The sequence below is a fragment of the Gavia stellata genome, chromosome 3, assembly GCF_030936135.1.
Source record: "Gavia stellata isolate bGavSte3 chromosome 3, bGavSte3.hap2, whole genome shotgun sequence".
Lineage (NCBI taxonomy): Eukaryota > Metazoa > Chordata > Aves > Gaviiformes > Gaviidae > Gavia > Gavia stellata.
The window spans coordinates 61,023,872-61,049,290 of NC_082596.1; positions in this window are offsets into that span (position 1 = coordinate 61,023,872).

Sequence of the window (25,419 nt, forward strand, 5' to 3'; positions counted from 1 at the left end):
TGTTTGAGCTTTTTAGAGTCTTTAAACTACAGTCTGCCTTTCTTTCTGAAGTGCTGTGATAAAAATGGCAAGGAATTTGCAGACAGAAGATAAGTGAGTCACAGGAAAAGGCGATGTCACTGTGTTATCCAGCAAGAACGTCTGTAAGGTTTCCATACTCTGAACCTCAGAATTGTTGATGAACATTTCTAGAGCATGTTAGCTACTTAATGACTCTATAAATCACATCTTCCATTCCATATCAATAGCAGTTGCTGCAAGACTGTGGGTATTAAGAAAGGGAACATACCTTCTATAAGGAGAAAAAAACATCAGTATTTGTCTAAATTAAGGCAGCTCTGGAGAAAGATGTATACTTTTAATCAGGAGAAAAAACCATAGTAACAATGCCAATAATAACAACAACAACAATAATGGTAATAACAGCAATGATTATGTGCAAGTTTTATTCAGAATTTAAAAATTTTCTTATTTTCTTTCCTTGTTGTGTCTCTTTTGCTGCTTTTATATTCCTTTAAAAGAGTATTTCTAGAATAACTTTCATATCAGTATAAACTTCTGCTTATATTTTGCAATATTTGATGATATTTTAATTTCATATGAAACCATGTAAATGTTAGTCTTCATTCTGTTACCTTTTTGTGTGCATATGTTATTTTAAATCTACTTTTTTGGCTAAAGGAGGAGGGAGAGGAAAAGTACAAAAACGCTCAGAGCTAGCAAGTGGGGGAGGTAGGATAGAATGCAATGTGGCAGCTTAAGTTTGTTGCTGCTGTGCGTGTAAAGTAAAATGGTCATTAATGTTATTCAGTAAGGAGACTTGCATAAAATAATGAAATGAACCCTAAGGATGCCTGTCAAACTGTCATATACTCACAGGGAAGGAAGTCACCGAGTAAAGCTGTCAGTCAGGGTCTGACATTCTGAAATCCTTCAAAAAGTGTTAAGCATTCAAAACTACTAGTAATAAACCTGACAACAGTAAGATAAGCTGGTCTGCCACAGCCTCAGGATTCTTTTGCAAATGACACTGCGATATAACTCAGTACCCTTACATTTGGAAGAATCTAGTTAATTTTTTTTATTTGTTCAAGGAAGAATCAAAGACATGCTTTACTCTTCCCTGCAGCAAGCATGCTTATTTTCCAATTTCTAAATAAGTGAATATTGGCTTTTGGTGAACTTCAGTACATATTGACCAGTCTGTGTAAATCAACTTAAGAGACATGTAGGCTATGGTAATTTAGATCAGATAATAATTTATCTGACAGGTTTTTTTTCTCTTTTCTTTTCCGGACAAATAAATGTGATAACACTAACAGCTATATGAGAGAGTTTTGCCGTTGGTGCTGGATGCTTCATTTTCCCAAACTAGGTCCTCACTGGAATTAGGGTCACTTGTAGTAATTATCTTAAACAGAGAGTTAATAATGATCAGAAAATGGTCATTTCCTGATCTAGCATATTATCACTGTCATTTCTAAAGTGCCTATTAACAATAGTATCTTTGTGCCAACTGTGCAATTTAGAATCCTTAAACGCATTCAAAAAAATCTACTGCTGCTGGCTCTTCCTAAAGTTATATATATTTACTAAGTAGGTTTTGTTTTTTTCTTTTTCTTCTTCCACCTTTTCTTTCTTTTCTTCCTTCTTTCTTTTTTCTTCCTTTTCTCTTCACTTTCTCTTCCTTTTCTTTTTCTTCTTCTTTCCTTCTCTTCCTTTTTTCTTCTCTTCTCTTTCCTTCCTTCTTTCCTTTTTTCCTTAGTTCTTTCTCTCTTTCTTTCCTTCTCTTCCTCTCTATCCATCTCTTTCTTTCTTTGTTCTTTCTTCTTCTCCATATGTCTCTCCTTTTTTTTTCATTTCCATTTCCTTCTCTTGCCTTAGCTCTTCTTTTTCATTTGCTAGATCTGTTACTTTGGCAAGGCTCTTGAAAGAAATGTGTTGGACATTATGCCCTGGGAGGAGGGGGGGAATATATTTATGTTTCCAATTAGATAGTGTTCTTTCTAATAACAAATTTAAAAGGAGGGCCTTGTAGGAGACAAGAGTCCTTTGGATATTTGAAGAAAGCCAAAGGTCCACCCATGCCAAGACACTGTCTCAGACAACTTCATAAATCTAAAAGATAAAAGGTCAGTGTCTAAGTCAGAACCAGTCACCTGAATTCTCTTTGTAGTCACTGGGAGAAAGTAGCATCCGTAGAGCATCTGTAGAGCTTCAGTCAACTCATCCTAATCAAGGATGTCTAAAATAGTTCAAAAATAGGTCAAAAATCATCTCTTGAAGATGTCTCTTCCTTTCCACTGTGTATGAAAAAGCCTTGTAGTTTAGTGGTATAGATTCATCTGTCTATATATACAATGTAGACATCTGAAGTTGGGTGATTTTAAATACACATTTTGCAACTCCTTTGTGTTTAATGGGTTAAGACAGTAATTAAATCCTTGTTCCTTTCTCATCCTTAGGCAGACATTTCCTTACTATGTTTATATCTAAAACTTCTGAACTGATTTTCTTCGGACTTAGCTTCTCATCATTTGGGATGTCTTCAACTTTGAGGTATCCCTTATTAAAGAAGCTGTATAATTTAATTAATCATTGGCATTTAATTAATGAAAATGTATAGCACCCTTTATATAAAATATTTAACAGTCTTTTATTAGTGGATTTGTCCTTTCCTGCAGATAAGTGTAGACATAGAAATTCAAGCAGAAACAACAGTTTGAAAATACTGATAGTCACATTTTTTAATAAATTTTAAAATAAATAAATTTAATATTTTTAAAAATAATTTTAAATAAAAAAGTTTGAGTTAATACTCGTAGTCCCAAATTTATTGTGCCCTTCTTCAGAAATTCATGTTTGAGGAATCCAATTATTAAAGGTCACTTTTGAAAATTTAGACCCCAGTGATTACCCAGAATGATAGCAGAACTGTGTCAAAGCAAAGGTTAGAATCCAGATCTCACAGCTACCAGAAAATTGGAGTATTGATGCACAGGTTGCATAATGCAAAGTGTATTTCCTTTCAGGTCATACTAAGAGAACCCTTTAGTGGTGAGTTGAATCAGTAATCATATCACTGCATAGTCCGTGTAGTTTTCTATGGTATTTGCATAAATATTTCATCCTAAATCCACATATATCAGAGGGAAGGGTGAAGACCTTTATAAGGCAGTTCTAATAAAATATCAGTGCAATATCAGGTAAATAGATTGGTTACTGGTGCATTTAATTCTTGTCTATTACTACATAATTCAACAACATTTTGGGGCATAAAAGGATGAAAATAAACTAGCACTAGCAGTCAGTGTTTCCATCCATAACGTATTATTTACTACTGAATTAGAAAAGTGATCACAATCACTCCTCCTGTCTTACTTTCTGAAAATATCTTGGCCTTATAACATCGATGTTTAGCATATCACCACTTGAAAAAGGTAGTAAATTCTTTTCTGAATCTCTACATCTCATGTCCACAGAAATTTTACTATTTCTGTATCAGCAATTTTTCAAGGTAAGCTGTTTGCATTCCTTTGCAATTAAAATTTGGGTTTTACTTCATAGTGATATCCCTAGGGGATTTTAGTATCTATCATCACCATAAACCCATGTTTCCTAGCCAGCAAACAAGAACTGCATTGTTTTCTTGCTGAAATAATCTCTTTTGGAGAATGAGATTTCAGTTTGTTGTAATCCTTTTAGTCTGTGGCTATTTTCCTTCAGTCATTATAACTCTAACTTAAGTTTACTTTGAGTAGTTATTTATGCACTTGTATCTTTCTAGTCCAATCCATTTCCACAACATTTTTCACCAGCGGTCAAGCTTAGCTAGTAGAAAACAATGAAAAAGATGTTGCTTTAAGCACTGGTGAGTTTTCTATTACATCCCTCATTAAAATAGAATTAAAAATAGATAACATTATAGGTATGTGTGCTGGTATGTTCAAAGCCCTATAAATATATTTTTCAAACACTCGAATTTGTGATTGTTGACTTCATGGATTTTTAGAGTATGATGGTGCCTCACGTCTGCAGTCATCTTTTTTTTATAATTATATTTGAACATTACAGTGGAAGGCCTTAGTAAGCTCAAGATATAAACTGGCTCTACGGAATGGTTATGAGGAAGCAAAAATCAACTACCTGAACAAATGCTGTGCTCTGCTATAATATGATGATCTGCTTGATAAGTAGTCTTTGTATTTATAACCTGCCTTTTGGTCAAGTTTCAAAAAATCACATCACTGAAATAAAAAAAAACCTCAAATTCCTTTCAAGCATGGATAATAAATTGACTTGAATTGTCACTTTGCCCAAAAATTCTGTGACATATGCTCAGTTTCTTTGTTTAATTTGTGTGTGGTTGTGATGCTAAACAACAGCCTAAAATCTGATGCCTTTGCTGTCCCTTGAGCAGAAGGAAGCGTACCCTGACAAGAGTAGAATTCTACCCCACAGACACCAAAGGGAGTTTGCCTCTAATCTCAAGAGCTGCAGGACTGGGCTTTAAAATCAAACTCCAAACCTGGAGCAGGATTACAACCCCCAGAAAATGTGTATGAAACAATAATGTACATAAAATGTTAGCCTTATTGTGCAAAACATACATGAAACAATAAGGCTAATGAAACCAGAGAAACAGGCAAAGGCACTCAGAGTGGTGCAGCCCCAGCACTGGGTTCAAAGCCTGCTTCAGGGATTTTTTTAAATACTAGGGCTAATGTCATATCTCAGGCTTCACCATTCCAAAAAAATGACAGGGTTTTTTTGCCAATGGTAATTCAGTATTTTTGTAATCACGTTTATTTTTCCCAGGTAAAGGCAGCACATTATTTAGATCAAAATAATTCCATGCTTAGGAGCAGTAATAAAAGACATTAAGAGAGGATATGCTTTGGGTTTCTTTCATTAAAATTTCCATTAAAATCTGCTTCTCTCTCTTTTTTTTTTTCCTTTTATCACAATTTCTTGTCTACATATTTCTTACCTTTCCCTTACTTTGCATTTTTTGTATGTTTCCTTCATCAGACTCCTTCCACGCTCCCCAACCCCGCTTTACCCCCTCTCTCTTTCTCTCTCATTGTCTCTGTCTTTTTCAGAATCTCTCTCTGCATATAGGAAATAAGTTTGTTTTCTCCTAGTCTGAACCCAGCTATAAACCCTTGTATGTCACAGAGTAGAATGCAGCCTCCTGCACTGAGAAAATTACAAACTAAATACTTTGAAGGTAGGAGAGCAAAAGAAGCTTTTATGTCATTATTTAGGAAGCTACATAAGTGACTTTGTTTCAGAAGATTCTGCATGACTGCAACAGGCTTTCAGCTCTGGGCCTATATGTTCAGTTTGCTAGAAAATTAAGCCAGTCTTCTAGAAGACATTTATTTATTTATTTATATGTTGGGTTATACCATCTAATATTTTATCACCATTCTTCATTTTCACTATCTTCTGGAAATTGAATTGCTGCTTTGGTAAACAAAGTACTTTGAACTTTCACTGAAAAAGCAGTTTTAGTTTAGCAGCTGAAAGTTTAGCACTTTCAGTTGCTAAACTCAAAGTTTTTGCAAACTGATTGTTTTACTGACGTTCATTCCTGAAGGATTCAAAACATTTTACAGATGAATATACTTCATCGTACTTTCAAGTGAAAAACTTGGAGTTCAATAAGAAGATCTGAAATTAAAGTGATGACACTTTCAATCCTCTCTTGTAATTATTACTCCTTTGAAATTTATACTCTTTTAGACTTTCAGGATTTCTGAGAACTTTTGCCTGGAGGTCATACAGAAAGTTAGGGCTGCTATTCAGATGCTTCCACAAGCGGTCTGTGGGAAGACAGAAAGAGGCAGATGACTTTACCCGCCATGTACATACTAGCCAGCAGAAGTGATGTCCATGGTAGGAAAACAAAACTGCACCCTTTCAAAAATAGACCTTCTCCTCTGACGGAACTAGAGAAATGTGGTGTGTTTCAGTGATGACAAACTGATGATGGACCTGTGACAGAAATGTAAAAATACTGAATCAAACTTCTGAACAAACAGCAGAATCCCTTTATCAAGCACTGGCTGTGGCATAAAATCCCAGTATTTTCTATAGAAAATGTGATTCCTGTATTTCTGCACTCCTACGTTTGCATCTATCCCTTATTGCCTCAAAACACTTCTTGCTAAGGAAGCAGGATGCGGTCAGTACATAACAGGGCAAGAGAGATCAGAGAGGAAATTTTGATTTCCCAGTGATGAGAACCACCCCTTGCAGTCAGTCTATGTACAATTCCATACACAAAACCCCTTTATTTTCACATGCGTGATAACAAACTCTTCCAAGGCAGAAATTAAATCAGTTCAAAGGAAAACGACAAACAAATCAGCTAAATAATAGTTGTTTGCTTTCACAGAAGCTTCCAGACATTACCTTCTGGGTTGTCTGTAACGAATGCCTGAGAGAAACAGGAGCTGACAATTACACAGGGCCTTTAACTTAATCTCTTTATCTGGTATGTACAAGTAAGTTGTTATACCTATATACTATAAAATATCTGTTCATTTTGGAACCATTTGCACTTTCCATATGGAATGCATAACAAATAATATCAATCACTTTAACAAGCAAAAAATAATTATTTAAAAGTAATTTACTCTTCAGAATTAATGAAGTAGCCTAAAAATGAACAGAAAAGAGTGAAGAAGGAAGAAGGAAAAGTAAAGCAAAACAAAGAAAGAGACAAACTGTGGTGAAAACATGGGAAATTTACCTATGGTTTTTCAGTAGCCCACAGTTATACAGCATTCAAAGAGCCAACAATCTTTCTGCAACAGAAATAAACAGGAACGGCAAGGGAAGGAGAATGGTCTGTAAAGACTTCCAAAGATATGAAATTTAATTTCCTGTGAAGGGAACAATTTTTGTCTCCATTTGCTATGAAGGTAAAATTACGGATGGGACATATCTTAAAAGAATGGTAAGGATGGAAGGAGAGAATATAATTCTCAAGAGATTTAATGTAAAAGTAGTTAAATAGAGTCTTTCAGTTGGGGAAACCTGAACATATATGACTGATTTCAGTAGTATTTTAAATAATCAAGACTATGGAAAAAACCCAAATCATTGTTTTCCTTTCCAGAAAAGCCCCCAGAGCATCTCAACAAGTAATTTCTGCAATCTTTTAAAAATGACTTAAGTTTACTAGGAAACTATCATGGCAGATACATCTTTGATGCTGTCCGTCTAGAGAGACTTCAAAGTTTTACACAATATAATAACTATTTGAAGACTTTTGGGCAAGAAACAATGTCTTTTACCAACTTTGGAGAAGTGAAAATAATCTGCAAAGTCTAATTTACACAGTGGGCTAAAAAAGCCCTGATTGTGAAATTTGTTGTTACTGAACCATAGGAACTGCAACAAAGCATGTCCTGAAGAAAGGTAGTTCTTGTCTATGACATAGCAAATCTGCTTTCTGAAGACACAAAGAGAATAGAAGCGGCAATTTTCATATAAGCAGTGGATACACAAAGGAAAAAAATATGGAACAACATTACTGTTAGTATATAGTGGGAAATAAACACGGAAGTTAATAATTATTTTAATTCATACCGGAAGAATTAAATAAAAATTCTAACAGCTGCTTCTTTTTTTTTTGAAGCTTTTTATGCATGTCTCAAATAGAAAGGAAATTGGGCAGTTTATTCCTTTGATAAACTGAAGTGGAGAAGTAGGAAGTAATATCAGAAGTAGCTTTGTAGTCAAGGCAATCTATGGATATAAACTAGATAAGTCAAGAAAATTAGGACGTCATATCTCTTCTATAACTGCAATTTGGAAAGAAATACAAGTTTTAAGCACAGAAGACTTCCTCATTAAAATCAAACAAACCAAAGCCTTCAAAAGGCAAAATGTCCCTATGCTGAAAGGTATCAAACCTAAAAATATTCAAAAGGTAAATCTTATAAAATCAAGGAAAAGAAAGAATAAAAAAAGAAAAACAATGCTTACCCAACCAATAAAATCCCAGTTCTGCTTAAATAAATGTAAAGATCCCGTGGGTTTTAACACAGTTTAAACATCACTCTTGAAAAGATAGGAAGAGAGGTAATAAAAAGAGTCAGACCTACTCAGCTACGATTTCACTGTCGTCACTCTTTATACATTATATGAGGAGAATTAGGCACCTTAATTATGATCAAATCCTAAAACCAGTGGATTCAATAAAATCAGCACTCACCTGATAATGCCTAAGACTGACCTTTAAAGTCACCTGTCTCTCCAAAAGACTTTATATTTTCTTCCTGTCAAGATTGCAAGTCTTTCAATTATTTACCTATGTTTGGATGTCTGCTCTAAAATTTCAAACTAGATCCATCTTGTCTTTTTCAATGGACAGTCTGCACAGATATTGCTGATGTTGCTCAAGCTCAGCAGGTAGGTTTTAGAAGTTACTTCACAAAATACTTCATGTCCAAACTATGAAAGGTCTGGACTGAACAAGTTATTCAGTTTATATTGAAAAAGAATTAACTCTGAAGAGGCAGGAATAAGGTATTTTTGTGGGATGGGTGACATTCCTACCAAAATTGTAAATTTTTGCATACACTACTTAAAACGTTTGTTTTAAAGCAGGTATGAGAAGAGCTCTTAATGAAAGTGCAGCTTTTCCCCCAGTTTGAAGTCAAAGCAGAGCTGGGGAACTGCTCGAGGATCAGCAGGGAAGCATCTGCATCTCTTTCCCAGAGCTATGTAAAACATTTAGGTCCTTCTATAGAATCTAACTTATTAGTTAATAAAGGAGGAATGTTTTTAGTCCACTAATTAGCCCTGCAGTGAGAAGAAAACATATTCAGCTCTATAGAATACTTTGCATAACTTATTGAAGCATTCTGTCCTCTTGTATTCAAGTGATTCCCACAAAAATCAGTAGAAAGGAAAGGTCCATTGTGATCGCAAAACTTACACTTTGACTGTTCTAGAGACAACAGAATGTCAACCAAAGAATGGAAAAAAACACTTCAACATCATAGCATGGTACAATGCAAAAAGTGCTGCATTTTTAAAACCAGCTTTCATTGAATATTTGCTCATTTAATCAACATACTGCTGCATACTTTCTTTCTCTAAAAGCTGAATCTGCATATTTAAGCAACTGACTGTTACTACCTGACATCTTTTCTATAAAAACAATTGAACATATGTGCACTATTCTAAAATGTTATATCTGCTAGCAGAATGCTAAAGACATTTGGCTCAATTTGAAGCTTCCAGTAGGAAAAGAAAAACAGTTACTTCTGTTTAAACAATAAACACATTTACAAGAATAACATGAAGGTTTCACAAGTTTCTGGTTGCAGATGGACTAGATCGCAAATACCTTCTGCTTTTCATATCCATGGGTAACAAAAAGACCATGCACTTTCTCTGATCCTCTATATTCTATTTTAAACTAAGTTAATTACAGAGACAAAAGTGTCAGCCACTTAGAGACAAAGAACTGGGGAAGGAGCAAGGAGCTGCATGAAGCATGAACTATTATAAATAGGTCAGCATTAGGGAATACTCCTAAGTTCTCTAGTCAGAATAAAATTCCTTTTTGAACCCCAATTCTTTACCAAAATGAATCTCTAGTGTGCCTACACCTTGTCTTGGTTTCCAAAGAAATGTAAGAGCATAGGTAAAATGCAGAAAACATTTCAAAATCATAGCATGACATAAAAGGGTTACATTTTTGAAAGAAGCTTTCACTGAATATTTTCTCATATAATCACCATAGTGCTAGATAGAATATTTTCTTTCTCTAGAAGATGAATCTACATATATAAGCAAGGAATGTTAGGCAAGCTCTGGCTAAATTCCTAATGAGAATGGCTGAGAAACTGCGTATGGGCTGTGAAATCTAGAAATGGACAGCTGAGTTCAGAAGGATGTAATGATACAAAAGACAGAAAAGAATTTGAATCCCTTCATCTCTAATCATATAAAGCCCTTCTCTCACTGTGATCGGAGACACACTTTTGGGCTCCCATCCTTCTACAAATAGAAATTCTTGGAGGTGCCACTAAATCAGGTATTATTTTGTACCAAGTTGAAGCATCACCAGGCCCAAATATGCAAACACCAGGCTGTTGCAATAATTTTTCCCTTCTCTGTATTTTTCATTTCAGAAAAGGAAACTTCTCAAAGAGGGTTTTTATCACAAGACAAGATTAATGTTTATCGCCATTATCTGCAAAAGATCTTGCTGAATGATGACCGTATGTTTCCAAGTTACAGAAATATGTCTTAGTTTGAGTTATAAATGCGTTTTTCTCTAAGACATAGTTTCTGCAAGCTTAGTAGGATAGAAGGCAATGGATAAAAAAAAATCTGCTTAATGATAATCTGTGCAAAAGTAGACACAAACAAATAAATTATTTAACATGTCCTATAAACTGTGTGAGCCTGCTTGTCTTCCTACCACTAAAGTCTTTTTCCTTCACCTGGTATTCAGGTGCTTTCATGGCACTATGGGATTTTATGGGACTATTTATGACATATGTCATGATTCAATATCATTAGGGGTATTGCAGCTTGGCCCCAGTTTAAAGAATTCATGGTCAGACATTTTGTCTTATCATGGATGGGAAAAAAATTCACATGTGTAAGAAAGAGAAATGGGGGTCAAATTATAACTATTTTTGCCAAGTTGTTTTCTCAGACAAATGGTCCTTGGCTTATATGACATTTATGTATTTTAGATTTTAAATTCTCTGTTAAGGGTTTTGAGTGCATCTTCTAACGTTTCTTCATAAAATTTCTTGAAGATTGCAAGTTAAATAAAAAAACACTGGTTGCAGACACATAAACAAAACATTAAGAAAAAAAAAAACAAAACACAAATATTATGCCAGTATTTGGATGTGTTCAAGGGGCCATATTGCATACTAACACATTGCTTCACTTGTTGAAAACAAGTATGACATTTCAAGGAAGAACTGCATTTACTGCTTTCTAACATTTTTTTTAACAGCAATGATTTATTTATTTTTATGTGAATGTAGTTACTCTGAGCAAAAAGTTTCTAACATTGCTCCTTTCAAATATAAATATTTTAATATAATGGATCTATTCATGTTTGTGCATAATATACATATATAATTATATATATACACAGAAATGTGAGGAAGATGAAGTTATCAAATTGGAATGCAGAATAACAAACTGAGATAAGCATGATGGATAGCAAAGATTTATGTACTCCATTTTGATCTTGCATATACCTAGATTGAATTAATATTCCCATAGTAACCTTAAAATCTATTTACTTTGGTGATGAAGGTAGGGGGTGGAACTACATCACTGTACAGAAAAAGCATTAAATATGATATGATATTGCAGTTACAAGTTTAACAGAAATCACTAAGGTTAAAAATAGAGTTTTGAAATCCTAGAAAAACCCTCAGCCTGATGAGAAAACCTTTCCACTCCAAAAATTTCCCATGTTTTTCTGTTTTGAAGACTTAATTTTATAATCAATGCATAATTAGAGAACAAATATTAAAATACTATGTTTTACACCAATTCTCATAGATTTCCATCTTATTACCTGGTCTCATGTGGAAAACAAGCCACAGATATAGTAGAAACCTTTGGGAATCTCATGTGCTCAGACATGCATTCCAGATTTTTACACTTTGATGCTCAAAACAACCATACTGACATTAATTCTGACTGATTTCTAATAGGAATAGCACTGAGATTCTTTCAGTGTGAGGTGGGAATGGTGGGACAGAAACAGTTCTATGAAATGTTCACATCCTTGTCTGCTGAGCATGTCAAAGGTATCACAATCAGCATGTACTACATTTAAATTGGCAGAGCAATGAAGAGGCATATTAGCTGATTGGATACGACCTTGTCAAGTAAAGAATCAAGCATAATGGCAGCTAAAAGCTTGTCTCAGTAGCTTTTAAACTTCATTCAGTAATACAGTAATGAGCAAAACTCAAGCACTCTTACAAAGTTAAGAGCTAGCAAATTGAGAAGAAGCCTCAGTCTTTAATCTCCTGTGTGTAAACTCTGGTTTATAGATTCTCTCACAAGCATTTAATGAAACATGCATATTAAGCTTAATTTAAGTAACCATTGTAACTGACAGAAGTTGATATTTATACCATATTTAAAGCAAATAGCTTTCTTCTCACTGAATGTATTCCTGTCTCGTTCTCCAGAATGTTTCTATAAATCTTAATTAAAACTTTTCTAATAAAGAAAAATTAAGCAGCAGAAGCCAGACATCTGGAAACCCAATATTTCTGAAAAAGAACAAAATGAAATTAAGGCAAAAGGAAAAAGAGACAGCTGATTTCAGTACTTCATAAATATTTAGATTCCTTTGGCTTTAACTCTTTGCTCAGAGATAAATCTTGTAGAAAATAACTGTTTGTAGAACAACAATATCTGTGTATGGAGACAATGTTTGTAGAACCCAAGTTTTAACTTATGTAATGTCTACATTTTTAATTTAAATATCTAACGTATTATCAAGATATACAATATGAAGTCCTTTTATAAAAATTATAATTTTAGAAAGGAAGTAGGTTGAGTGTATTCTGCCTACTTATACATTTCAATGTGCCAGACAGATATATTTATCAATTTCTTTCTATACCTTTTTATATATTTTTTTTTCCCAAGAAGATTTAAATACATTTGGGAGAAAAGTTTTACTTTTCTTACAGTTCAGAGGCAGAGGCTTTGGTGCTAGGTTTTGGTGGTTTTGTTGGAAGAGGTTGACTTTCTGCATTGATTACGCTTCTTTGTACGTACATGTACAGGTAAGATTTGTTACAAAATATTATAGATTTTTTTAATTATTTTTTTTTTTAAATGCCAAAAGGGGAGAAGAAAGAAGGAGAGCTGGATGGAGGAGCATGCACTTATGTGTTTGAAAGTCCTAAAACCTTCTATGGTTCAGGCAGCATAAATTCAGTCTTCCAAAATAAACACACAGCTGATACGCTTAAAATTTTCAAATAGACAAAGTTACATTAGTGGTTCAATAATTTTTTTGTTGATGTTATGCTTGTTTGGCTTTTAACATTTGTTTAAAAAAAAGCCTCTATAGCTTTGAAAAGATGCTTCTATTATGAGATATGTTCCATTATGAAATATGTGAAACTGTAATTCTTATATTCTGCATGATATATTCAGATAAGTGTTCCAGGCATTTTTCGTGAACATTCAGAATTAATATAGATAAGTCATCTTGTATCACTTGTATCACTCAACAACTGTACCCTCTGTTTTAGTTTTCTTTTTTAATAAAGGCCAGATTAACGTGAAGGTTGATAGGCAAGAATTTCAACTTCTGCAAAGCTCACTTCTGAAACATGCCTTAACTAGGAATTTAGACAAAATGTTATTGTAGTCAACACTGATCAAAACCTGTAGTTCAGTGCAGAAAACAGTGAAAAAACAGTGCTAAACAGTGAAACAAACAGGTTGAAGGACTCCTAATTTTTCTTTTCCTCTTTAGTATCCAATGTATAAAGATGGCAAAGTGTGAAAAAGGCTTGGAGTTTTAAAAGATAAAATATAACTATATTGGAATTATGAAAATTTTCAACATTTGCTCCCTGGATCCTGCCTAAAAGGTCTATATTTTTTTCCTTACCCATCTGGGATATTCTGACATACCTCACTGAATGCCCAGTGAGATCAATAGACTTAATCAGAAAATAAATAGACTGTTAACAGACAAACTGATTTGGAAGTCTAACAAAAAAGACAAGACTTAAGTAAAATCATATCCTTCAAAAAGTAAAAGTCATAAAGTTTTAATCATTTCAATGTTGATAAAACCCCTATTTCTTTTCAAATTAAGAAGTTTTTTTTGTCAGTGAGTCAGTACTAAAAAGGACACAATAAAAGTGCAAATCCAACCAAAATCATATTTTATGCAGATGATACGTTTTAAAATTATAAACACAGCACATATGGTAGCTGCAAACTCCACACTTTTTAGCATTCTTGTTCACAGTACTTTTGATTAAAAAAAGACAGCTAGGCAGTAAGAAATTCAGTCTTTAAGCTATGAGATTACAAAGTCCAATCGAAGTCTAAAGTGGACTAAAAGTTTCTTATTACCATAAATTTTATTGAAAAAAAGTCCAATGCATTTATCTTTACTTTGCTTTCGAAGTCCTTGTACTGTAGGTACAGCTGTGAAGGGCTGAACACAGTACTAGAAATGACACGATAGAGAATGTCCAAGCAATTTCAATAGAATGACCCACACTGAGGTAAATAGAAGTGAAATTACTCCAAAAATACAAAACTGGAAAAACACAATTAATTGACTGTAACTTGCTGGTTAACTCTTCTGAGCTTTTAGTTGCAGGGAGGCAGCAGTGGAGTTTGAATTTCAGGAAATATTTCTCTGAAGAAAAATGATGTGTTCTGGGGCAGGAAGAGGATGCAAGGTGAAGTATTTATCAATAACAGACTGGCTATCACATTGAATAGACAGTTCGTTGTGCCACAGAAAGTACAAATCCCATATGAAACTCATGTATTTAGACCTTCACCATGACAAGCATTCAATTTCTAGTGAATTATAACAATAAATGCTAGATTTCTCCTAAAAATAAACTAATTTTTTTGATCTTTTCTATCTTTTTGTTTGTACTTTGTACAACATCTTGTATCTACTCCTGCTAAACATCACAGAGTGATGTATTACCTTCCATGGCTTGCATGCTATCATGATGTGTCCCTAATTTCTGCCAGGATTGCCAGGATTGCTCAAAGCAGAATATCAAAGGTACGCAGTACACACTCAAGACCTTTGAGGTAGAAGCAATAACTGTTAAACCTTGGTAATCATATAGCTAACAATCCAGAGTTGTCTTATGAGTGCGTAATGGAACAGAAGCTGTTCCAAGCAGATATACGTATCCCAACATAAATAGGAGACAAAGCAAAATAGGTGATATACCCCTTATGTTTTTTTGTATTAAAGAAACAAGGGTACCACTGTTCTGATATCAACTTCTATGATTATCCAGGAGGGTATCTATCACCTCTCATCTTGCTGGCTAGACCACAAACCAGCCATGGATTTTACAAAGATCAAATGAAATCAACAACAGGCAGCTCAGAATTTAATACTAAAAGTCCAGGATTTCACTGTGATTTTTTGCCATGACTGCTAGAAGTCATTTCAATTTATCTACTGACTACGAAATACCACTTTGTGTGTAATGCTCCTTTGAAAGCTAAAATATGAATGTGATACAATGGCAGAGGGAGATAACAGGTGGGAGATGTAGTGAAGGAATGCATTTCCAGGAAGAATGTAAATGGGTTCAAAAAGGGAGTCGTATTAACTTCAGATGCAAAGCTACCATATAAAATGAAAATATCTGTTTAAAAAATTCTGAGTGGAACTGGATAGCAGACCTAAACCAGAAGAAACATTTTTTTTAAGATTAATAGTATATTACAGCAGTAAAACAATATCTTTCCTTTCCATCTATCATGAAGTGGGAAGTGGCTAGGGGCATAATTTACTGCATACTTCAAAAAGTCCCTCTGCCAAAATCCTTGTAGACAGAGTACATCACAAACTTGTGATGTTATGAATCATTTATCACCATAGATAGAATCAGCAGAGGGAACAATACATTAATGAGTAACAGCTCAAATTCTAGAGTCAGGTCCTTAGCTTTGTGCTTGATGATGCTCCAGACAGCAGCAATAGTTATATTTGGCTTTCTAAATCTAAGGCCATGCTCAGTTTTAAGATTTGCTGTAAATCCCATCTACTATATACAGCATTACAGAATAGAGTCATAAATTACCATACTCTCTTGTCTTAGTGCTTTAAGATTTACAGACAATAGAAATACATTGTAAGTGCACTTCCTAAATCCTTTACTGAAGAAGGAAAGTCCTTCATGGATCAGACCTGACGTACCACAACAGCACCTTTATTAAAGGCTTGGTTCATTAGTGCTTATAAATCATCAGAAACTTCAAAGAGTCTGACTAGTGCAATAGTGTAACAGAGCTTTGCTAGTTTACCTGGAGTATCTGACCTATATCTATTTCAGAGCCCCCTGTTCAAGAGACTACCCAATCAAATAAAACTGCTTTAACATGTGCTGTGTCTTTTAGTCCAAGGAAATTAATAGGATCACTTGGAGCTGAAATATCTGAAAGGTAATGAAACAATATTTTTCAAGTCCTTATCTCAAATGATAGGTTTATGATTTCACTATCCTGTAGAAGCGTCAGAGGCAGCAAAGACAGGCTTGCCTGACTGAGCAAGTGAGCTCCTGAGTCAACTTTCTGATGACTGATTTTGGGCACAGACAAAGCAGTAATGACAGAAAGCCAATCTCCTAACAGTGCTTTTGTAGCTGCAGAGCACTGTGCAAATATTTAGGGAAAAAAAAGACAAAATCATATTAAGGATAATAAATATGCTTCCATTCCACTTCACAGTTGATAAATTATTAACAGCTTAACTTTTCCAAACAATGTGCCTGTGCAGGGAAGCTTCACTAGTTTTCAAGACTCTGTAGGCTCACTTCCTGGCAGAGGCCTCCAGTTCCCATACCCTGGTACCTGAGAACCATAACTCAGCAGGGTAACTGTCACAGCAGAGGACTAAAGGACACTTTAAAATATATTATTAATTAATGAGTCCATGTGTGGCACAGTAAAAGCACTCTGTGCAGTGACTGGAGGAAGAATTTATCTTTTTTTGGATGGAGCCTTTTGCTCAATCGAGTTACAAGGGAATTAAATATTCAGGCCAACCAGACTCCTGTGTGGACCCTAATGACTATTATCTGTGTCAAATATATAACTTATAAAGTCAGAGCAAAGGCTTTACTCATGTGAGTTGAAGATTATCTTCCGCTAATCTCTGCAACTAGTAACTGTCTATTTGAAACAGCTAATGTTTTTATTAGCCAGCAAAATGTTAATTGTAGTAGAAGATGTCCACAAAACAGTAAATATGCTGGAGGCTAGATATTAAAAATTTCTACTTCACTTTCTTTGGGTTTAAAAGTCTTCATTTATATTATCAGAAATCACTGCTGATCACAAACACAATGATAAGAGAGGAGTAAGACAAAATGTAATGCTTCTAGATATTGTTTGCCACAGATCACATAGCTTTCTCTTCAATGTGCAGGATATGAAGTTTAGCAATTAATAACCATGTTTCTTATTGACACTCATGTTGACATCAGTTACTAAAAAACCAATGTAAAATAATTTGCAGAATCATAGTGTAATGGATCTTACACCATTTCAGCATACAATAAATTTGAAAGAGATTTATGAAACTAGCTCTTAGGATTAAATAAACAGATTATAAAGCCAGTGTGGTGTTTTCTGTTATCTTAGTCATGTGTTGGAATTCTTGCTTAGACTAAACAGATATAAATGAATAATAAAATAGGATCAGGAAATAGTTTCCATTTTGCCTGTGAAAGAGCCAAAAAAATCCAGACTCATGTTTAGACTTGTATTTCTTAGTTAGACAAACTAAACATTGTTTAATATGACCATTAGGGAAAAAGAAACTGGAAAGAGAAAGCCAGACAACAGAGAATTCGTGTGTTAACAAATATTTGTTATGCTTGATATAGAACAAATCCTGTACACAGAAAATTAGTAGTCCAAAGGGGATGTTGCAACTTTAAAGAGAGGGAGAAGGGCTGAACAGGGAACCAGATTAGCACAGAGACTTGCTGATGGTTTCTAACAGAGTTACATCTCCACAGGTTACAGTCTTGGGATGGTAGGTCTGGGGTTAAGTTTACAGTATACTCGTGACAGTTGTCTATTTTCTCTAATTGCCTTAATTCTAGCAGTAAAATAAACATTGCTTGGATCTGTTCAGTCATTATATCCATAGCTGTTCACCAGCTTCTGGAGAGAAGTACTGTAGGTATTTGATCTAGCCAATACCTACTAAAAAGCCCTGATTACAGAGAGAGGTGACCCAAAACTCAGCCTAAGAACTAGAAAATATAAATTCTATTTATTGATAAGCAAATGAGAAGGAGTGACCTGAGAGAGACCAGGAATATTCCAGAAAGACCAGTGTCTTCTTCCTGGTCAGGTAAGAACCTTTATTTCTATAGTACTGGGTCTACTGGAGTTGACAACAGTCCAAAGTTTTCTACATTTTACAGGATTTCTCTGATTAAATTACAGAGAGATTTAAAGATATTCTGAGCTATAATTCTGGTACTGGAAGGTAAGCTTTTGTTCAAGAATCTGTTGGATCAGAGTTCTGTTTACTAACTAGTTATTCATCTTCTGCTCTCAGCAGCAAAACTCTTATGAGGTTCAATGAATGTAGGCTGCAGGCTAAAGGGGGTATCAATGGACTTGCAGTAGTTGTGGTGGTGGCTCAGCAGAGCAAAAATACAAATCCAAACAAAACCCAGTATTCCACCACAACCAACAGAAATAAAATAGGAAACAAAAGCACCATGCTTCATAAAGCTCCGCAGTTGACCAGTTGCAATTTTATTGTTCATTTGTCTGATGCCATCAGATGGAGAACAGAAGTAAAGTTTGTCAGAAGTTCAAACAGCCTGAACATTAAATTTATGAAGGTTCTGTAAATTTCTTTGAACACACTGCAAACTGTGAATGCAGATAATTCAAAATCATAATTGAAGGGATAATAGAGTCTCCTCACCTACAGGATGTACTTCAGTTGTACGCAGGCTGCATGCATTTTACAGTGCGATGAATTTTTTTAACTGCTTTTGGCAAATTAAGATGCACTTTTTCATTGAGTGAGTTAGCTACAGCAGATTGGCTGAAAATGACAGAAGACAAGGTAATGATAACTAAGAAATAAGGCATATTGGAAAGGTTCTTTAAAAATTCCCCTGTAACCACTTTGTGTCACAGCAGCCTTTCTTGTCAACGTGAGCTTTATTAATCAACACAGATGCAGAGAAATATCCTTAACAAATGAAGAGTGTGGAAGCTACCTGTTTCTCCAGAGCCCTACAAGATTGTTAGAAGGTAAAGGAAGAATCAAATTTATACTTTCTATTTTAAATGAGAGCAGACATACTGTATTTCAAAACTTAAGCATGGTTAGGAGTCATCTTACTGAAATCTCAACAGTCTGTTTGCTTACTGCTTCTTCCTTGTTCTACCTAAAATTTGTCTGGAAAAGACATTTAAGGAGCTCAAGTGAATTAGTTTGTTGAAGAGAATGTTAAATGAATCAAATGTTCTCTAATTGCATACACAGAAAAATGTGAGTTTAATCTAAAAGACAAAATAATTTCTATGGTTAATATGTGAAAGCTGGTGCTGGAACAATAATCTTACTCTTTGTTCATAAGACATTTATCCACAGGAACAGCATATCAAGGGTGGTGAATTTCCCTTCATGACATGTCTTTAAACCATGACTGGATATTTCACTTTAAAGCATTCACACCTAATTTATCCACGGCATCAAGTTCAGCTTTTGCACTACAAGAATTCTGATTTGTTAAATCAGCTCCTAAAATGTAGGAATCCATCGAGTAACCTGCATACAGGAAAACATGCCATGCCAGGGAAAAAAACATTTCAAGACCCAAATCTGAACTCACTGTACAGGTACAGGGTACAACATCGTCTAACACAGGCATACTTTGGAACAGCATAACAAATGAATTGTCCCAGACAAATATATTACTACTCCACTGTTATTTTTTTTCACTCAAAGTTGGCCTCATGTACATGTATACGGTAGAGTAAGAGCCAACTGGATGGTGTCTTTGAGCAGAAAATATTTACTCTGAAATGTCTCTGACTGGGTGGCATTAGGGTGCCCCAGGAGTCATTGTGGGAGTGACACCAGAGGAGTGGACTACAGATTAGGAGTGAGGTGAGTTTGCCTTGTGATCCAGATGCTGAGTTTGCTGCTGGTGGGGTGATGACAGGTCCCCCAGCTAACGACTGGAATGAATGGTCAGTTCTCTGAATGTTATTTGCTTTAAAACAGCTAATCGTTCACCAATCTTAGGATACACTATCAAGCTTTTTTATAATAACATTGATTAAAACTTTTATCTTTCCTAAAGAAAACTGAGATACTACCTTTCTCTAGGCAGCTTCTAATCACCAGGGTTTAATGCCTAATATAATAGGCATCTATGTAATACTTGCTCTTATCCTAACTCCACCCACTCTCTTTCTGTTAGAGGATAATATGGTGCCTGTCAGATTGCAATAGAAGTCTTCCAGAGGCTTTGGGCTCTGAGAAACTCTGACTGCCAGCTTTGAAGAATTTGAGTGAAGAGAATGAACACCCACTAATACAGACCTTGTTTAGATGAAGGCTGCTCAAAGCTGTCATTTGACTTGGGTGCTGCTAACGTCTGTTAGTATTTAATGGTTATTCTAGTTTTTGTCAGAGTCTGTGATGGAAAGAATAGAAAGTTGATACTTAATGCTTCATCATCTTCCTGAAAGATATTTGCAAGGGCCTATATCTGCAAGGAATAAAAGATTGTTTCATTATTTTTGAAACTCTTGTAGTGTTACATCAAAAGAGAAAAAAGTAATAATGAATACCCCCCGACTGTGGTAGTATCACTACTCTTTGCATGCACATACAGTCTCCCATGAGCTCAGATTGGCAATTCTGTTTTTCAGATGAAAATACTACTGTCATCTCACTGTTACAGTCACAGGAGCCAGGCATTTGAGTCAAGTCTGGTCAGAGCCCAGAGAGAAGACTGGGTGAGCAAGAGGTAAAAGTCTAAATCCTGCAGCTTGCTTGTCTGCAGCAAAACCGTAAGGCTGAGCATAATCATTTAGCAGGTTAAATTACAAGCAGGCCTGATCGGTTACAGACCAGATAGGGGACCCTAGTCTAAATCATTTGGGGGCAGTGAGGAGGGTGACACAGCACTCATGGAGCTGCTTAGCCACAACAAAACCTCTTAGTGTTAACATTAAATCACTTGCCATGTGTTTCACAGGGAGGCTGAGAATTGCCCTGCTGCTCAGTGAGTTGGAATGCTAACGGATTCTTGGGAACTGATTTCCAGTGCAGACCTGCTACCAGCCTGTTGAAAAGTTGCTCTAAAATTCATTTTTTGGAGGGTGAAGATACTGGGCTACATGTGTAATATTTATCGCATAAGAAGCTGATGTGCTGAGTCACAGAGGCCTGTTATAAATCATGTTTATCGGGCACCTCTGCCCTACTCGCCTTTGCCCTGTAATTCCTTTCCACAGAAACTGTTCTTACATCCTAAATCTCAAAGCAGCAGAGACAAAAGGTATAAGGGATTTTCAGCTTGCCAGTGGAACAGGAGTATGCAGAAAGTCCTTCCATGTTCAGCAAATTCCTTATAAACCATGGAAAACTGTCTCAGTCCTGTCTATTGGTATTTCAGATATAGCCAATTAAAATTTTCTGCTATGATTTCCATAAAGAGGACTCTCAGGATAACCTTTTCAAAGGTGTCTAAGTCACACAAGTCCACCTCTAGATTTTTGTGAATTGTAACTGTTGATATCTGAGTATGGACTGATACACCTAATGCTTCTAATTTAACTAAACATTAATGACATTAGGCAACAGGATGCTAATGACACATTGCTGCAGTGCAAGATATGAAAAGTGAAGAGCAGAACTCTTTGAGCGTGGTTGTGTGGTAGGATTTTTTAATGCAGTATGGAAATGTGCTAGTTAGGAACAAAGGTATGTCTCTGTTCAACACTGTCCCCTGCCTTGCAGAAGTACAGAGTATCCCTGTCACTGAGTTACCTTGTGCTATGCAAATGGGTTTAAGTTACTTAAGCTCTTTAATAAATGCTAAACATTAAATCTTATGCATAAAGGGGTTACAAAGAAAGTAAATTATTTTCTGCAAATGTTATGGGATGTAGTGAACTATGGTGTAAACAATATGGAGGTTTTGATGCAGGTTTGAATGACTTGAAAAAAATTATTTATGACTTGGAAATTATCCAGCCATTCTTATCTTACGCTAAAAAAAGCTGAGGGCTAGTTTTTGTTAGCACCTTTACTCAAAATCATCACATTGTCACTTTGTATTGCTGCCTTACATTTCAAGCTAAGTAACAGTCTCAGAGCCCCCTTGGTCTCAGCCACCAACTGTGAGAAGAGGACATGGGTCACGACTTTCCCAGCACAAGGACAGGAATATACAGCCAGCAACAATGTATTCAGGCTAGGAATAAAACCAGAACCTTTCTGCCCTGCCAAGTACCCCTGGCTTCCACCCCAGAGCAATGAGGAGATCGGGGGGGTCAAGCTTTTTCAGGGGTCTAAACCGAGTTGTGGGAGAGGTATAAACTTTTGCTGCTTTGGTTGCTGGCCAAAAACTGATATCAATCCCCTTCTTTAATCCTGTTGCTGATTAACAGTCTTTGTCTCATTGCTGCTGTAACTTCCAGTCTTCCCCTTTCCAGCACTACGCTCCTTTCTTGAGGCCAATACATGCTGTTTTTCCCCCCTCTATCTCAGGCTTATTTCTTTCAGTCCCATCACCTCAACCCCTGGCCCTACCTCCTCCTTGACTGGTGACAGAACCATAGTACTCTGCTAACTCAATTTCTCTCTCCTACTATCTCTCTGAGGAGCAGCGTCACTTCTGTGTCCCTTTTTCAGGAACATGAGGCAAGAATACTTTTCTCCATAAGAATCCAAAAGGTATTTTTGTGTGTATGTGTCATCTATTTTCTTCAAATCAAAAATTCTCCATCTTACCATTGTACGAACAACTTTGCTGCTGTAACAGGCAAAATTACTGAGATGAGCTTAGATGAATGCTTTATAATAAGGATAATTTTCTTCTGTAAAGAGCAAAAAACCATACAAACAAATTTTTTTTCTATTCTGGATCACTTTATTAAGTCTTTATTAAAGACTAATCAAGTATTATTAAGAAGGCTATAGAACCTAGATTGCAATTCTGGTGTGCTAGGTATTTTATTAACACTAGTGATAAACAATCCTCAACACAAAGTTTTTAATCAACAAAAAGAAAACAGACACAATATGAAAGAAAGACTTCTCAGTGAGACACAATTCACACAAGATCACTCAGCTACAACAGCAATTTGCTGTTGCACCAAATCATAAACACAGTAATAATATAGGAAAACCACTAGCAGCAGAAGGCACCTGCCTGAATTTCCAGCCAATGTATGAGGTTAGACTTTCTCTCAACATCAAAGTTTCTTATAATGAGCAAGACAGTGTTTCTGAACTAAAATTTTATCTTGTTTCTTTTAAGTCAACAGCAAAATTTTCATTCACTTAAGAAATGCAAATATCAGGCTTGATTGTCCTAATTAAATTAGTTATAAGCACCAGAGTAGCACAACCTGACCTTCATGTGTGGAGTGAATGCATATGAACTTTCCACAGATAAATTAATTGGAAAAATGATTAAAAGGAAAAATGGACTTGCCGTACCTACATCACCCCTGCATTATGCTAATATTTAGTATTACAGCAGCAGCAGAAAGCTTACCTATTGTACTTATATTACCCCTGCATTATGCTAATACTTCTTGCTACAGCAACATTAATCTGATGATGCATTAACATACTCTATCTCTGAAGTGTACAGTAGCACTGATGAGATGCTAGCTTAAATCATTGTCTAAATGATACTGCTGTAACACTACTATGTTGATGATCTGATATAATACATTCCTGGAGAAACACCATGTTGATTACATGCCAGTGTAATACACTATTATTTTCCTGTCACCCTGAGGATATTGTAGAATAATCTATAGAAAAGGAAGGAAGCAAATCTGACAGAAAGAATCTCTTAGAGAAGCAGAACTTCTCTAAGTATTCATTAAAATGATAACTGCTTGTTTAGCCACAGAGGGTTTAAGGAAAACAAAAAAACAATTTTTACATAATCAAGGATGGAGAGATCTCAGTTTACAGAATCACAGAATCAAAGAATCACTAAGGTTGGAAAAGACCTGTAAGATCATCAAGTCCAACCATTAACAAAAACAAAAAACAAAAACAAAACAAAAAAAAAACACAAACAGAAAAGCACACCACACACCACCATGCCCATCAAGCTACGTCCCACAATGCCACGTCCACAGGTTCCTTGAATACCTCCAGTGAGGGTGACTCCACCACTTCCCTGGGCAGCCTGTTCCAGCGTGTTACCACTCTCTCAGTATTTTTTCCTAATATCCAATCTGAATCTCCCCTGGTGCAATTTGAGGCCATTTCCTCTTGTCCTGTCACTTATCACTTGGGAGAAGAGACCAACACCCACCTCTCTGCAACCCCCTTTCAGGTAATTGTAGAGAGCGATGAGGTCTCCCCTCAGCCTCCTCTTCTCCAGGCTGAACAACCCCAGCTCCCTCAGCCGCTCCTCATAAGACTTGTGCTCCAGACCCCTCACCAGCTTCGTCGCCCTTCTCTGGACACGCTCCAGCACCTCAATGTCCTTCTTGTAGTGAGGGGCCCAAAACTGAACACAGGATTCGAGGTGCAGCCTCACCAGCGCCGAGTACAGGGGCACGATCACCTCCCTGCTCCTGCTGGCCACACTGTATCTGATACAGGCCAGGATGCTGTTGGCCTTCTTGGCCACCTGGGCACACTGCTGGCTCATCTTCAGACGACTGTCAATCAACACCCCCAGGTCCTTTTCTGCGGGGGAGCTTTCCAGCCACTCGTCCCCAAGCCTGTAGCATTGCATGGGGTTGTTGTGGCCAAAGTGCAGGACCCGGCACTTGGCCTTGTTGAACTTCATCCAATTGGCCTTGGCCCATCAATCCAGCCTGTCCAGATCCCTCTGCAGAGCCTTCCGACCCTCCAGCAGATCAACATTCCCACCCAACTTGGTGTTGTCTGCAAACTTGCTGAGGGTGCACTCTATCCCCTCATCCAGATCATCGATAAAGATATTGAACAAGACCAGTCCCAAAACTGAGCCCTGGGGGACTCTGCTTGTGACCGGCCGCCAACTGGATTTCACTCCATTCACCACAAGTCTCTGGGCTCGGCCATCCAGCCAGTTTTTTACCCAGCAAAGAGTGCATCTGTCTAAGACATGAGTCGCCAGCTTCTCCAGGAGAATACTATGGGGGACAGTGTCAAAGGCTTTGCTGAAGTCCAGGTAGACAACGTCAACATCCTTTCCCTATCCACTAGGCGGGTCACCTGGTCATAGAATGAGATCAGGTTGGTCAAGCAGGACCTGCCTTTCATGAACCCGAGCTGGCAGGGCCTGATCCCTTGGTTGTCCTGCATGTGCCCCGTGAGCGCCCTCAGGATGAACCTCTCCATAATCTTCCCCGGCACCGAGGTCAGGCTGACAGGCCTGTAGTTCCCTGGATCCTCCTTCCGGCCCTTCTTGTAGATGGGCGTCATGT